This window comes from Camelus bactrianus, chromosome 1, assembly GCF_048773025.1.
Source record: "Camelus bactrianus isolate YW-2024 breed Bactrian camel chromosome 1, ASM4877302v1, whole genome shotgun sequence".
NCBI lineage: Eukaryota > Metazoa > Chordata > Mammalia > Artiodactyla > Camelidae > Camelus > Camelus bactrianus.
This window is the reverse complement of record NC_133539.1, coordinates 133,837,759-133,853,555: the sequence shown is the minus strand read 5'-3', so window position 1 is coordinate 133,853,555 and position 15,797 is coordinate 133,837,759.

Sequence of the window (15,797 nt, the reverse complement as noted above, 5' to 3'; positions counted from 1 at the left end):
ACACAAAGTTTCTTTTCAGTTGCAAACTCCATTCCATACATATATATGGGGAGGTACTAGCTCCAACTCAGTTTTACAGTGAAAACTGCAGGAACTTCATACCGGCACTAGGAAACAGACTGAGAAAGCAGAGAAAAAGTGGCTCCAGCAACCCGTTCCATTGGTGCTAGATAAACGAACGTCTCTCCACTTGCTCAGTTCTGAGAGATAAGTGTGTGTGAAAGCCGTCCTTCACCTAGATTGTTGGGAACACAAAGTTTCTTTTCAGTTGCAAACTCCATTCCATACATATATATGGGGAGGTACTAGCTCCAACTCGGTTTACAGTGAAAACTGCAGGAACTTCAAACCGGCACTAGGAAACAGAATGAGAAAGCAGAGAAAAAGTGTCTCCTGCAACCCGTTTCCTTGGTGCTAGATGAACGAACGTCTCTCCACTTGCTCAGTTCTGAGAGAAAAGTGTGTGTGAAAGCCGTCCTTCACCTAGCTTGTTGGGAACACAAAGTTTCTTTTCAGTTGCAAACTCCATTCCATACATATATATGGGGAGTTACTAGCTCCAAATCGGTTTTACAGTGAAAACTGCAGTAACTTCAAACCGGCACTAGGAAACAGAATGAGAAAGCAGAGAAAAAGTGTCTCCTGCAACCCGTTCCCTTGGTGCTAGATGAACGAACGTCTCTCCACTTGCTCAGTTCCGAGAGATAAGTGTGTGTGAAAGCCGTCCTTCACCAAGTTGTTGGGAACACAAAGTTTCTTTTCAGTTGCAAACTCCATTCCATACATATATATGGGGAGGTACTAGCTCCAACTCAGTTTTACAGTGAAAACTGCAGGAACTCCAAACCGGCAATAGGAAACAGACTGAGAAAGCAGAGAAAAAGTGTCTCCAGCAACCCGTTCCATTGGTGCTAGATAAACGAACGTCTCTCCACTTGCTCAGTTCTGAGAGATAAGTGTGTGTGAAAGCCGTCCTTCACCTAGCTTGTTGGGAACACAAAGTTTCTTTTCAGTTGCAAACTCCATTCCATACATATATATGGGGAGGTACTAGCTCCAACTCGGTTTTACAGTGAAAACTGCAGGAACTTCAAACCGGCACTAGGAAACAGACTGAGAAAGCAGAGAAAAAGTGTCTCCTGCAACCCGTTCCCTTGGTGCTAGATGAAAGAAAGTCTCTCCACTTGCTCAGTTCTGAGAGAGAAGTGTGTGTGAAAGCCTTCCTTCACCTAGCTTGTTGGGAACACATAGTTTCTTTTCAGTTGCAAACTCCATTCCATACATATATAAGGGGAGGTAGAAGCTCCAACTCGGTTTTACAGTGAAAACTCAAGGAACTTCAAACCGGCACTAGGAAACAGACTGAGAAAGAAGAGAATAAGTGTCTCCTGCAACCCGTTCCCTTGGTGCTAGATGAACGAACGTCTCTCCACTTGCTCAGTTCTGAGAGAGAATTGTGTGTGAAAGCCGTCCTTCACCTAGCTTGTTGGGAGCACAAAGTTTCTTTTCAGTTGCAAAGTCCATTCCATACATATATATGGGGAGGTAGAAGCTCCAACTCTGTTTTACAGTGAAAACTGCAGGAACTTCAAACCGGCACTAGGAAACAGACTGAGAAAGCAGAGAAAATGTGTCTCCTGCAACCCGTTCCCTTGGTGCTAGATGAACGTACGTCTCTCCACTTGCTCAGTTCTGAGAGATAAGTGTGTGTGAAAGCCGTCCTTCACCTAGCTTGTTGGGAACACAAAGTTTCTTTTCAGTTTCAAACTCCATTCCATACATATATATGGGGAGGTACTATATCAAACTCGGTTTTACAGTGAAAAATGCAGGAACTTCAAACCGGCACTAGGAAACAGATTGGGAAAGCAGAGAAAAAGTGTCTTCTGCAACCCGTTCTCTTGGTTCTAGATGAACGAACGTCTCTCCAATTGCTCAGTTCTGAGAGAAAAGTGTGTGTGAAAGCCGTCCTTCAAATAGCTTGTTGGGAACACTAAGTTTCTTTTCAGTTGCAAACTCCATTCTATACATATATAAGGGGAGGTACTAGCTCCAACTCGGTTTTACAGTGAAAACTGCAGGAACTTCAAACAGGCACTAGGAAACAGAATGAGAAAGCAGAGAAAATGTGTCTCCTGCAACCCGTTCACTTTGTGCTAGATGAACGAACGTCTCTCCAATTACTCAGTTCCGAGAAATAAGTGTGTGTGTAAGCCGTTCTTCACCTAGCTTTTTGGGAACACAAAGTTTCTTTTCAATTTCAAACTCCATTCCATACATATATATGGGGTGGTACTAGCTCCAACTCAGTTTTACAGTGAAAACTGCAGGAACTTCAAACCGGCAATAGGAAACAGACTGAGAAAGCAGAGAAAAAGTGTCTCCAGCAACCCGTTCCCTTGGTGCTAGATAAACGAACGTCTCTCCACTTGCTCAGTTCTGAGAGATAAGTGTGTGTGAAAGCCGTCCTTCACCTAGCTTGTTGGGAACACAAAGTTTCTTTTCAGTTGCAAACTCCATTCCATACATATATATGCGGAGGTACTAGCTCCAACTCGGTTTTACAGTGAAAACTGCAGGAACTTCAAACCGGCACTAGGAAACAGACTGAGAAAGCAGAGAAAAAGTGTCTCCTGCAACGCGTTCCCTTGGTGCTAGATGAAAGAACGTCTCTCCACTTGCTCAGTTCTGAGAGATAATTGTGTGTGAAAGCCGTCCTTCACATAGCTTGTTGGGAACACAAAGTTTCTTTTCAGTTGCAAACTCCATTCCATACTTATATATGGGGAGGTACTAGCTCCAACTCGGTTTGACAGTGAAAACTGCAGGAACTTCAAAACGGCACTCGGAAACAGACTGAGAAAGCAGAGAAAAAGTGTCTCCTGCAAACCGTTCCCTTGATGCTAGATGAACGAACGTCTCTCCACTTGCTCAGTTCTGAGAGATAAGTGTGTGTGAAAGCCGTTCTTCACCTAGATTGTTGGAAACACAGTTTCTTTTCAGTTGCAAACTCCGATCCATAAATATATATGGGGAGGTACTAGCTCCAACACGGTTTTACCATGAAAACTGCAGGAACTTCAAACCGGCACTAGGAAACAGACTGAGAAAGCAGAGAAAAAGTGTCTCCTGCAACCCGGTCCCTTGGTGCTAGATGAACGAACGTCTCTCCACTTGCTCAGTTCTAAGAGATAAGTGTGTGTGAAAGCCGTCCTTCACCTAGCTTGTTGGGAACACAAAGTTTCTTTTCAGTTGCAAACTCCATTCCATACATATATATGGGGAGGTACTAGCTCCAACTCGGTTTTACAGTGAAAAATGCAGGAACTTCAAACCGGCACTAGGAAACAGACTGAGAAAGCAGAGAAAAAGTGTCTCCTGCAATCCGTTCCCTTGGTGCTAGATGAACGAACGTCTCTCCACTTGCTCAGTTCTGAGAGATAAGTGTGTGTGAAAGCCGACCTTCACCTAGCTTGTTGGGAACACAAAGTTTCTTTTCAGTTGCAAACTCCATTCCATACTTATATGTGGGGAGGTATTAGCTCCAACTCGGTTTTACAGTGAAAACTGCAGGAACTTCAAACCGGCACTTTGAAACAGACTGAGAAGCAGAGAAAAAGTGTCTCCTGCAACCGGTTCCCTTAGTGCTATATGAATGAACGTCTCTCCACTTGCTAATTTCTGAGAGATAATTGTGTGTGAAAGCCGTCCTTCACCTAGCTTGTTGGGAACACAAAGGTTCTTTTAAGTTGCAAACTCCATTCCATACATATATAAGGGGAGGTACTAGCTCCAAATCGGTTTTACAGTGAAAACTGCAGGAACTTCAAACAGGCACTAGGAAACAGAATGAGAAAGCAGAGAAAATGTGTCACCTGCAACCGGTTCCCTTGGTGCTAGATGAACGAACGTCTCTCCAATTGCTCAGTTCCGAGACATAAGTGTGTGTGTAAGCCGTTCTTCACCTAGCTTGTTGGGAACACAAAGTTTCTTTTCAGTTGCAAACTCCATTCCATACATATATATGGGGAGGTACTAGCTCCAACTCAGTTTTACAGTGAAAACTGCAGGAACTTCAAACCGGCATTAGGAAACAGACTGAGAAAGCAGAGAAAAAGTGTCTCCAGCCACCCGTTCCCTTGGTGCTAGATAAACGAACGTCTCTCCACTTGCTCAGTTCTGAGAGATAAGTGTGTGTGAAAGCCGTCCTTCACCTTGCTTGTTGGGAACACAAAGTTTCTTTTCAGTTGCAAACTCCATTCCATACATATATATGGGGAGGTACTAGCTCCAACTCGGTTTTACAGTGAAAACTGCAGGAACTTCAAACCGGCACTAGGAAACAGACTGAGAAAGCAGAGAAAAAGTGTCTCCTGCAACCCGTTCCCTTGGTGCTAGATGAAAGAACGTCTCTCCACTTGCTCAGTTCTGAGAGATAATTGTGTGTGAAAGCCGTCCTTCACCTAGCTTGTTGGGAACACAAAGTTTCTTTTCAGTTGCAAACTCCATTCCATACTTATATATGGGGAGGTACTAGCTCCAACACGGTTTGACAGTGAAAACTGCAGGAACTTCAAACCGGCACTCGGAAACAGACTGAAAAAGCAGAGAAAAAGTGTCTCCTGCAAACCGTTCCCTTGGTGCTAGATGAACGAACGTCTCTCCACTTGCTCAGTTCTGAGAGATAAGTGTGTGTGAAAGCCGTTCTTCACCTAGATTGTTGGGAACACAAAGTTTCTTTTCAGTTGCAAACTCCGATCCATACATATATATTGGGAGGTACTAGCTCCAACACGGTTTTACCATGAAAACTGCAGGAACTTCATACCGGCACTAGGAAACAGACTGAGAAAGCAGAGAAAAGTGTCTCCTGCAACCCGGTCCCTTGGTGCTAGATGAACGAACGTCTCTCCACTTGCTCAGTTCTGAGAGATAAGTGTGTGTGAAAGCCGTCCTTCACCTAGCTTGTTGGGAACACAAAGTTCCTTTTCAGTTGCAAACTCCATTCCATACATATATATGGGGAGGTACTAGCTCCAACTCGGTTTTACAGTGAAAACTGCAGGAACTTCAAACCGGCACTAGGAAACAGACTGAGAAAGCAGAGAAAAAGTGTCTCCTGCAACCCGTTCCCTTGGTGCTAGATGAACGAACGTCTCTCCACTTGCTCAGTTCTGAGAGAAAAGTGTGTGTGAAAGCCGTCCTTCACCTAGCTTGTTGGGAACACAAAGTTTCTTTTCAGTTGCAAACTCCATTCCATACATATATATGGGGAGTTACTAGCTCCAACTCGGTTTTACAGTGAAAACTGCAGGAACTTCAAACCGGCACTAGGAAACAGAATGAGAAAGCAGAGAAAAAGTGTCTCCTGCAACCCGTTCCGTTGGTGCTAGATGAACGAACGTCTCTCCACTTGCTCAGTTCCGAGAGATAAGTGTGTGTGAAAGCCGTCCTTCACCAAGTTGTTGGGAACACAAAGTTTCTTTTCAGTTGCAAACTCCATTCCATACATATATATGGGGAGGTACTAGCTCCAACTCAGTTTTACAGTGAAAACTGCAGGAACTTCAAACCGGCAATAGGAAACAGACTGAGAAAGCAGAGAAAAAGTGTCGCCAGCAACCCGTTCAATTGGTGCTAGATAAACGAACGTCTCTCCACTTGCTCAGTTCTGAGAGATAAGTGTGTGTGAAAGCCGTCCTTCACCTAGCTTGTTGGGAACACAAAGTTTCTTTTCAGTTGCAAACTCCATTCCATACATATATATGGGGAGGTACTAGCTCCAACTCGGTTTTACAGTGAAAACTGCAGGAACTTCAAACCGGCACTAGGAAACAGACTGAGAAAGCAGAGAAAAAGTGTTTCCTGCAACCCGTTCCCTTGGTGCTAGATGAAAGAAAGTCTCTCCACTTGCTCAGTTCTGAGAGAGAAGTGTGTGTGAAAGCTGTCCTTCACCTAGCTTGTTGGGAACACAAAGTTTCTTTTCAGTTGCAAACTCCATTCCATACATATATAAGGGGAGGTAGAAGCTCCAACTCGGTTTTACAGTGAAAACTGCAGGAACTTCAACCCGGCACTAGGAAACAGACTGAGAAAGAAGAGAAAAAGTGTCTCCTGCAACCCGTTCCCTTGGTGATAGATGAACGAACGTCTCTCCACTTGCTCAGTTCGGAGAGAGAATTGTGTGTGAAAGCCGTCCTTCACCTAGCTTGTTGGGAACACAAAGTTTCTTTTCAGTTGCAAACTCCATTCCATTCATATATATGGGGAGGTAGAAGCTCCAACTCGGTTTTACAGTGAAAACTCCAGGAACTTCAAACCGGCACTAGGAAACAGACTGAGAATGAAGAGAATAAGTGTCTCCTGCAACCCGTTCCCTTGGTGCTAGATGAACGAACGTCTCTCCACTTGCTCAGTTCTGAGAGAGAATTGTGTGTGAAAGCCGTCCTTCACCTAGCTTGTTGGGAACACAAAGTTTCTTTTCAGTTGCAAACTCCATTCCATACATATATATGGGGAGGTAGAAGCTCCAACTCTGTTTTACAGTGAAAACTGCAGGAACTTCAAACCGGCACTAGGAAACAGACTGAGAAAGCAGAGAAAATGTGTCTCCTGCAACCCGTTCCCTTGGTGCTAGATGAACGTACGTCTCTCCACTTGCTCAGTTCTGAGAGATAAGTGTGTGTGAAAGCCGTCCTTCACCTAGCTTGTTGGGAACACAAAGTTTCTTTTCAGTTTCAAACTCCGTTCCATACATATATATGGGGAGGTACTATATCAAACTCGGTTTTACAGAGAAAACTGCAGGAACTTCAAACCGGCACTAGGAAACAGACTGGGAAAGCAGAGAAAAAGTGTCTTCTGCAACCCGTTCTCTTGGTTCTAGATGAACGAACGTCTCTCCAATTGCTCAGTTCTGAGAGAAAAGTGTGTGTGAAAGCCGTCCTTCAAATAGCTTGTTGGGAACACTAAGTTTCTTTTCAGTTGCAAACTCCATTCCATACATATATAAGGGGAGGTACTAGCTCCAACTCGGTTTTACAGTGAAAACTGCAGGAACTTCAAACAGGCACTAGGAAACAGAATGAGAAAGCAGAGAAAATGTGTCTCCTGCAACCCGTTCCCTTGGTGCTAGATGAACGAACGTCTCTCCAATTACTCAGTTCCGAGAGATAAGTGTGTGTGTAAGCCGTTCTTCACCTAGCTTGTTGGGAACACAAAGTTTCTTTTCAATTGCAAACTCCATTCCATACATATATATGGGGAGGTACTAGCTCCAACTCAGTTTTACAGTGAAAACTGCAGGAACTTCAAACCGGCAATAGGAAACAGACTGAGAAAGCAGAGAAAAAGTGTCTCCAGCAAACCGTTCCCTTGGTGCTAGATAAACGAACGTCTCTCCACTTGCTCAGTTCTGAGAGATAAGTGTGTGTGAAAGCCGTCCTTCACCTAGCTTGTTGGGAACACAAAGTTTCTTTTCAGTTGCAAACTCCATTCCATACATATATATGGGGAGGTACTAGCTCCAACTCGGTTTTACAGTGAAAACTGCAGGAACTTTAAACCGGCACTAGGAAACAGACTGAGAAAGCAGAGAAAAAGTGTCTCCTGCAACCCGTTCCCTTGGTGCTAGATGAAAGAACGTCTCTCCACTTGCTCAGTTCTGAGAGATAATTGTGTGTGAAAGCCGTCCTTCACCTAGCTTGTTGGGAACACAAAGTTTCTTTTCAGTTGCAAACTCCATTCCATACTTATATATGATGAGGTACTAGCTCCAACTCGGTTTGACAGTGAAAACTGCAGGAACTTCAAAACGGCACTCGGAAACAGACTGAGAAAGCAGAGAAAAAGTGTCTCCTGCAAACCGTTCCCTTGGTGCTAGAGAACGAACGTCTCTCCACTTGCTCAGTTCTGAGAGATAAGTGTGTGTGAAAGCCGTTCTTCACCTAGATTGTTGGGAACACAAAGTTTCTTTTCAGTTGCAAACTCCGATCCATACATATATATGGGGAGGTACTAGCTCCAACACGGTTTTACCATGAAAACTGCAGGAACTTCAAACCGGCACTAGGAAACAGACTGAGAAAGCAGAGAAAAAGTGTCTCCTGCAACCCGGTCCCTTGGTGCTAGATGAACGAACGTCTCTCCACTTGCTCAGTTCTGAGAGATAAGTGTGTGTGAAAGCCGTCCTTCACCTAGCTTGTTGGGAACACAAAGTTTCTTTTCAGTTGCAAACTCCATTCCATACATATATATGGGGAGGTACTAGCTCCAACTCGGTTTTACAGTGAAAACTGCAGGAACTTCAAACCGGCACTAGGAAACAGACTGAGAAAGCAGAGAAAAAGTGTCTCCTGCAATCCGTTCCCTTGGTGCTAGATGAACGAACGTCTCTCCACTTGCTCAGTTCTGAGAGATAAGTGTGTGTGAAAGCCGTCCTTCACCTAGCTTGTTGGGAACACAAAGTTTCTTTTCAGTTGCAAACTCCATTCCATACTTATATGTGGGGAGGTACTAGCTCCAACTCGGTTTGACAGTGAAAACTGCAGGAACTTCAAACCGGCACTTTGAAACAGACTGAGAAGCAGAGAAAAAGTGTCTCCTGCAACCGGTTCCCTTAGTGCTATATGAATGAACGTCTCTCCACTTGCTAATTTCTGAGAGATAATTGTGTGTGAAAGCCGTCCTTCACCTAGCTTGTTGGGAACACAAAGTTTCTTTTAAGTTGCAAACTCCATTCCATACATATATAAGGGGAGGTACTAGCTCCAAATCTGTTTTACAGTGAAAACTGCAGGAACTTCAAACCGGCACTAGGAAACAGAATGAGAAAGCAGAGAAAATGTGTCTCCTGCAACCCGTTCCCTTGGTGCTAGATGAACGAACGTCCCTCCAATTGCTCATTTCCGAGAGATAAGTGTGTGTGTAAGCCGTTCTTCACCTAGCTTGTTGGGAACCCAAAGTTTCTTTTCAGTTGCAAACTCCATTCCATACATATATATGGGGAGGTACTAGCTCCAACTCGGTTTGACAGTGAAAACTGCAGGAACTTCAAACCGGCACTAGGAAACAGACTGAGAAAGCAGAGAAAAAGTGTCTCCAGCCACCCGTTCCCTTGGTGCTAGATGAACGAACGTCTCTCCACTTGCTCAGTTCTGAGAGATAGGTGTGTGTGAAAGCCGTTCTTCACCTTGCTTGTTGGGAACACAAAGTTTCTTTTCAGTTGCAAACTCCATTCCATACATATATATGGGGAGGTACTAGCTCCAACTCGGTTTTACAGTGAAAACTGCAGGAACTTCAAACCAGCACTAGGAAACAGACTGAGAAAGCAGAGAAAAAGTGTCTCCTGCAACCCGTTCCCTTGGTGCTAGATGAACGAACGTCTCTCCACTTGCTCAGTTCTGAGAGATAATTGTGTGTGAAAGCCGTCCTTCACCTAGCTTGTTGGGAACACAAAGTTTCTTTTCAGTTGCAAACTCCATTCCATACTTATATATGGGGAGGTACTAGCTCCAACTCGGTTTGACAGTGAAAACTGCAGGAACTTCAAACCGGCACTCGGAAACAGACTGAGAAAGCAGAGAAAAAGTGTCTCCTGCAAACCGTTCCCTTGGTGCTAGATGAACGAACGTCTCTCCACTTGCTCTGTTCTGAGAGATAAGTGTGTGTGAAAGCCGTTCTTCACCTAGATTGTTGGGAACACAAAGTTTCTTTTCAGTTGCAAACCCCGATCCATACATATATATGGGGAGGTACTAGCTCCAACACGGTTTTACCATGAAAACTGCAGGAACTTCAAACCGGCACTAGGAAACAGACTGAGAAAGCAGAGAAAAAGTGTCTCCTGCAACCCGTTCCCTTGGTGCTAGATGAACGAACGTCTCTCCACTTGCTCAGTTCTGAGAGAAAAGTGTGTGTGAAAGCCGTTCTTCAACTAGCTTGTTGGGAACACAAAGTTTCTTTTCAGTAGCAAACTCAATTCCATATATATATATGGGGAGTTACTAGCTCCAACTCGGTTTTACAGTGAAAACTGCAGGAACTTCAAACCAGCACTAGGAAACAGAATGAGAAAGCAGAGAAAAAGTGTCTCCTGCAACCCGTTCCCTTGGTGCTAGATGAACGAACGTCTCTCCACTTGCTCAGTTCCGAGAGATAAGTGTGTGTGAAAGCTATCTTTCACCTAGCTTGTTGGGAACACAAAGTTTCTTTTCAGTTGCAAACTCCATTCCATACAAATATATGGGGAGGTACTAGCTCCAACTCAGTTTTACAATGAAAACTGCAGGAACTTCAAACCGGCACTTTGAAGCAGACTGAGAAGCAGAGAAAAAGTGTCTCCTGCAACCGGTTCCCTTGGTGCTAGATGAATGAACGTCTCTCCACTTGCTAATTTCTGAGAGATATTTGTGTGTGAAAGCCGTCCTTCACCTAGCTTGTTGGGAACACAAAGTTTCTTTTCAGTTGCAAACTCCATTCCATACATATATATGGGGAGGTACTAGCTCCAACTCAGTTTTACAGTGAAAACTGCAGGAACTTCAAACCGGCACTAGGAAACAGACTGAGAAAGCAGGGAAAAAGTGTCTCCAGCAACCCGTTCCATTGGTGCTAGATAAACGAACGTCTCTCCACTTGCTCAGTTCTGAGAGATAAGTGTGTGTGAAAGCCGTCCTTCACCTTGCTTGTTGGGAACACAAAGTTTCTTTTAAGTTGCCAGCTCCATTCCATACATATATATGGGGAGGTACTAGCTCCAACTCGGTTTGACAGTGAAAACTGCAGGAACTTCAAACCGGCACTAGGAAACAGACTGAGAAAGCAGAGAAAAAGTGTCTCCTGCAACCCGTTCCCTTGGTGCTAGATGAACGAAAGTCTCGCCACTTGCTCAGTTCCGAGAAATCAGTGTGTGTGAAAGCCGTCCTTCACCTAGCTTGTTGGGAACACAAAGTTTCTTTTCAGTTGCAAACTCCATTCCATACAAATATATGGGGAGGTACTAGCTCCAACTCGGTTTGACAGTGAAAACTGCAGGAACTTCAAACCGGCACTAGGAAACAGAATGAGAAAGCAGAGAAAAAGTGTCTCCTGCAACCCGTTCCCTTGATTCTAGATGAACGAACGTCTCGCCACTTGCTTAGTTCCGAGAAATAAGTGTGTGTGAAAGCCGTCCTTCACCTAGCTTGTTGGGAACACAAAGTTTCTTTTCAGTTGCAAACTCCATTCCATACATATATATGGGGAGGTAGAAGCTCCAACTCGGTTTTACAGTGAAAACTGCAGGAACTTCAAACCGGCACTAGGAAACAGACTGAGAAAGAAGAGAATAAGTGTCTCCTGCAACACGTTCCCTTGGTGCTAGATGAACGAACGTCTCTCCACTTGCTCAGTTCTGAGAGATATGTGTGTGTGAAAGCCGTCCTTCACCTAGCTTGTTGGGAACACAAAGTTTCTTTTCAGTTGCAAACTCCATTCCATACATATATATGGGGAGGTACTAGCTCCAACTCGGTTTGACAGTGAAAACTGCAGGAACTTCAAACCGGCACTAGGAAACAGACTGAGAAAGCAGAGAAAAAGTGTCTCCTGCAACCCGTTCCCTTGATGCTAGATGAACGAACGTCTCGCCACTTGCTTAGTTCCGAGAAATAAGTGTGTGTGAAAGCCGTCCTTCAACTAGCTTGTTGGGAACACAAAGTTTCTTTTCAGTTGCAAACTCCATTCCATACATATATATGGGGAGGTAGAAGCTCCAACTCGGTTTTACAGTGAAAACTGCAGGAACTTCAAACCGGCACTAGGAAACAGACTGAGAAAGAAGAGAATAAGTGTCTCCTGCAACCCGTTCCCTTGGTGCTAGATGAACGAAAGTCTCTCCACTTGCTCAGTTCTGAGAGATATGTGTGTGTGAAAGCCGTCCTTCACCTAGCTTGTTGGGAACACAAAGTTTCTGTTCAGTTGCAAACTCCATTCCATACATATATATGGGGAGGTACTAGCTCCAACTCGGTTTTACAGTGAAAACTGCAGGAACTTCAAACCGGCACTAGGAAACAGACTGAGAAAGCAGAGAAAAAGTGTCTCCTGCAACCCGTTCCCTTGGTGCTAGATGAACGAACGTCTCTCCACTTGCTCAGTTCCGAGAGATAAGTGTGTGTGAAAGCTATCCTTCACCTAGCTTGTTGGGAACACAAAGTTTCTTTTCAGTTGCAAACTCCATTCCATACAAATATATGGGGAGGTACTAGCTCCAACTCAGTTTTACAATGAAAACTGCAGGAACTTCAAACCGGCACTTTGAAGCAGACTGAGAAGCAGAGAAAAAGTGTCTCCTGCCACCGGTTCCCTTGGTGCTAGATGAATGAACGTCTCTCCACTTGCTAATTTCTGAGAGATATTTGTGTGTGAAAGCCGTCCTTCACCTAGCTTGTTGGGAACACAAAGTTTCTTTTCAGTTTCAAACTCCATTCCATACATATATATGGGGAGTTACTAGCTCCAAATCGGTTTGACAGTGAAAACTGCAGGAACTTCAAACCGGCACTAGGAAACAGACTGAGAAAGCAGAGAAAAAGTGTCTCCTGCAACCCGTTCCCTTGGTGCTAGATGAACGAACGTCTCTCCACTTGCTCAGTTCTGAGAGAAAAGTGTGTGTGAAATACGTCCTTCACCTAGCTTGTTGGGAACACAAAGTTTCTTTTCAGTTGCAAACTCCATTCCATACATATATATGGGGAGTTACTAGCTCCAACTCGGTTTTACAGTGAAAACTGCAGTAACTTCAAACCTGCACTAGGAAACAGACTGAGAAAGCAGAGAAAAAGTGTCTCCTGCAACCCGTTCCCTTGGTGCTAGATGAACGAACGTCTCTCCACTTGCTCAGTTCCGAGAGATAAGTGTGTGTGAAAGCCGTCCTTCACCAAGCTTGTTGGGAACACAAAGTTTCTTTTCAGTTGCAAACTCCATTCCATACATATATATGGGGAGGTACAAGCTCCAACTCAGTTTTACAGTGAAAACTGCAGGAACTTCAAACCGGCACTAGGAAACAGACTGAGAAAGCAGAGAAAAAGTGTCTCCAGCAAAACGTTCCATTGGTGCTAGATAAACGAACGTCTCTCCACTTGCTCAGTTCTGAGAGATAAGTGTGTGTGAAAGCCGTCCTTCACCTAGCTTGTTGGGAACACAAAGTTTCTTTTAAGTTGCCAGCTCCATTCCATACATATATATGGGGAGGTACTAGCTCCAACTCGGTTTGACAGTGAAAACTGCAGGAACTTCAAACCGGCACTAGGAAACAGACTGAGAAAGCAGAGAAAAAGTGTCTCCTGCAACCCGTTCCCTTGGTGCTAGATGAACGAACGTCTCGCCACTTGCTCAGTTCCGAGAAATTAGTGTGTGTGAAAGCCGTCCTTCACCTAGCTTGTTGGGAACACAAAGTTTCTTTTCAGTTGCAAACTCCATTCCATATATATATATGGGGAGTTACTAGCTCCAACTCGGTTTTACAGTGAAAACTGCAGGAACTTCAAACCAGCACTAGGAAACAGAATGAGAAAGCAGAGAAAATGTGTCTCCTGCAACCCGTTCCCTTGGTGCTAGATGAACGAACGTCTCTCCACTTGCTCAGTTCCGAGAGATAAGTGTGTGTGAAAGCTGTCCTTCACCTAGCTTGTTGGGAACACAAAGTTTCTTTTCAGTTGCAAACTCCATTCCATACAAATATATGGGGAGGTACTAGCTCCAACTCAGTTTTACAATGAAAACTGCAGGAACTTCAAACCGGCACTTTGAAGCAGACTGAGAAGCAGAGAAAAAGTGTCTCCTGCAACCGGTTCCCTTGGTGCTAGATGAATGAACGTCTCTCCACTTGCTAATTTCTGAGAGATATTTGTGTGTGAAAGCCGTCCTTCACCTAGATTGTTGGGAACACAAAGTTTCTTTTCAGTTTCAAACTCCATTCCATACATATATATGGGGAGGTACTAGCTCCAAATCGGTTTGACAGTGAAAACTGCAGGAACTTCAAACTGGCACTAGGAAACAGACTGAGAAAGCAGAGAAAAAGTGTCTCCTGCAACCCGTTCCCTTGGTGCTAGATGAACGAACGTCTCTCCACTTGCTCAGTTCTGAGAGAAAAGTGTGTGTGAAATCCGTCCTTCACCTAGCTTGTTGGGAACACAAAGTTTCTTTTCAGTTGCAAAATCCATTCCATACATATATATGGGGAGTTACTAGCTCCAACTCGGTTTTACAGTGAAAACTGCAGTAACTTCAAACCTGCACTAGGAAACAGACTGAGAAAGCAGAGAAAAAGTGTCTCCTGCAACCCGTTCCCTTGGTGCTAGATGAACGAACGTCTCTCCACTTGCTCAGTTCCGAGAGATAAGTGTGTGTGAAAGCCGTCCTTCACCAAGCTTGTTGGGAACACAAAGTTTCTTTTCAGTTGCAAACTCCATTCCATACATATATATGGGGAGGTACTAGCTCCAACTCAGTTTTACAGTGAAAACTGCAGGAACTTCATACCGGCACTAGGAAACAGACTGAGAAAGCAGAGAAAAAGTGTCTCCAGCAACCCGTTCCATTGGTGCTAGATAAACGAACGTCTCTCCACTTGCTCAGTTCTGAGAGATAAGTGTGTGTGAAAGCCGTCCTTCACCTAGCTTGTTGGGAACACAAAGTTTCTTTTCAGTTGCAAACTCCATTCCATACATATATATGGGGAGGTACTAGCTCCAACTCGGTTTACAGTGAAAACTGCAGGAACTTCAAACCGGCACTAGGAAACAGAATGAGAAAGCAGAGAAAAAGTGTCTCCTGCAACCCGTTTCCTTGGTGCTAGATGAACGAACGTCTCTCCACTTGCTCAGTTCTGAGAGAAAAGTGTGTGTGAAAGCCGTCCTTCACCTAGCTTGTTGGGAACACAAAGTTTCTTTTCAGTTGCAAACTCCATTCCATACATATATATGGGGAGTTACTAGCTCCAACTCGGTTTTACAGTGAAAACTGCAGTAACTTCAAACCGGCACTAGGAAACAGAATGAGAAAGCAGAGAAAAAGTGTCTCCTGCAACCCGTTCCCTTGGTGCTAGATGAACGAACGTCTCTCCACTTGCTCAGTTCCGAGAGATAAGTGTGTGTGAAAGCCGTCCTTCACCAAGTTGTTGGGAACACAAAGTTTCTTTTCAGTTGCAAACTCCATTCCATACATATATATGGGGAGGTACTAGCTCCAACTCAGTTTTACAGTGAAAACTGCAGGAACTCCAAACCGGCAATAGGAAACAGACTGAGAAAGCAGAGAAAAAGTGTCTCCAGCAACCCGTTCCATTGGTGCTAGATAAACGAACGTCTCTCCACTTGCTCAGTTCTGAGAGATAAGTGTGTGTGAAAGCCGTCCTTCACCTAGCTTGTTGGGAACACAAAGTTTCTTTTCAGTTGCAAACTCCATTCCATACATATATATGGGGAGGTACTAGCTCCAACTCGGTTTTACAGTGAAAACTGCAGGAACTTCAAACCGGCACTAGGAAACAGACTGAGAAAGCAGAGAAAAAGTGTCTCCTGCAACCCGTTCCCTTGGTGCTAGATGAAAGAAAGTCTCTCCACTTGCTCAGTTCTGAGAGAGAAGTGTGTGTGAAAGCCTTCCTTCACCTAGCTTGTTGGGAACACATAGTTTCTTTTCAGTTGCAAACTCCATTCCATACATATATAAGGGGAGGTAGAAGCTCCAACTCGGTTTTACAGTGAAAACTGCAGGAACTTCAAACCGGCACTAGGAAACAGACTGAG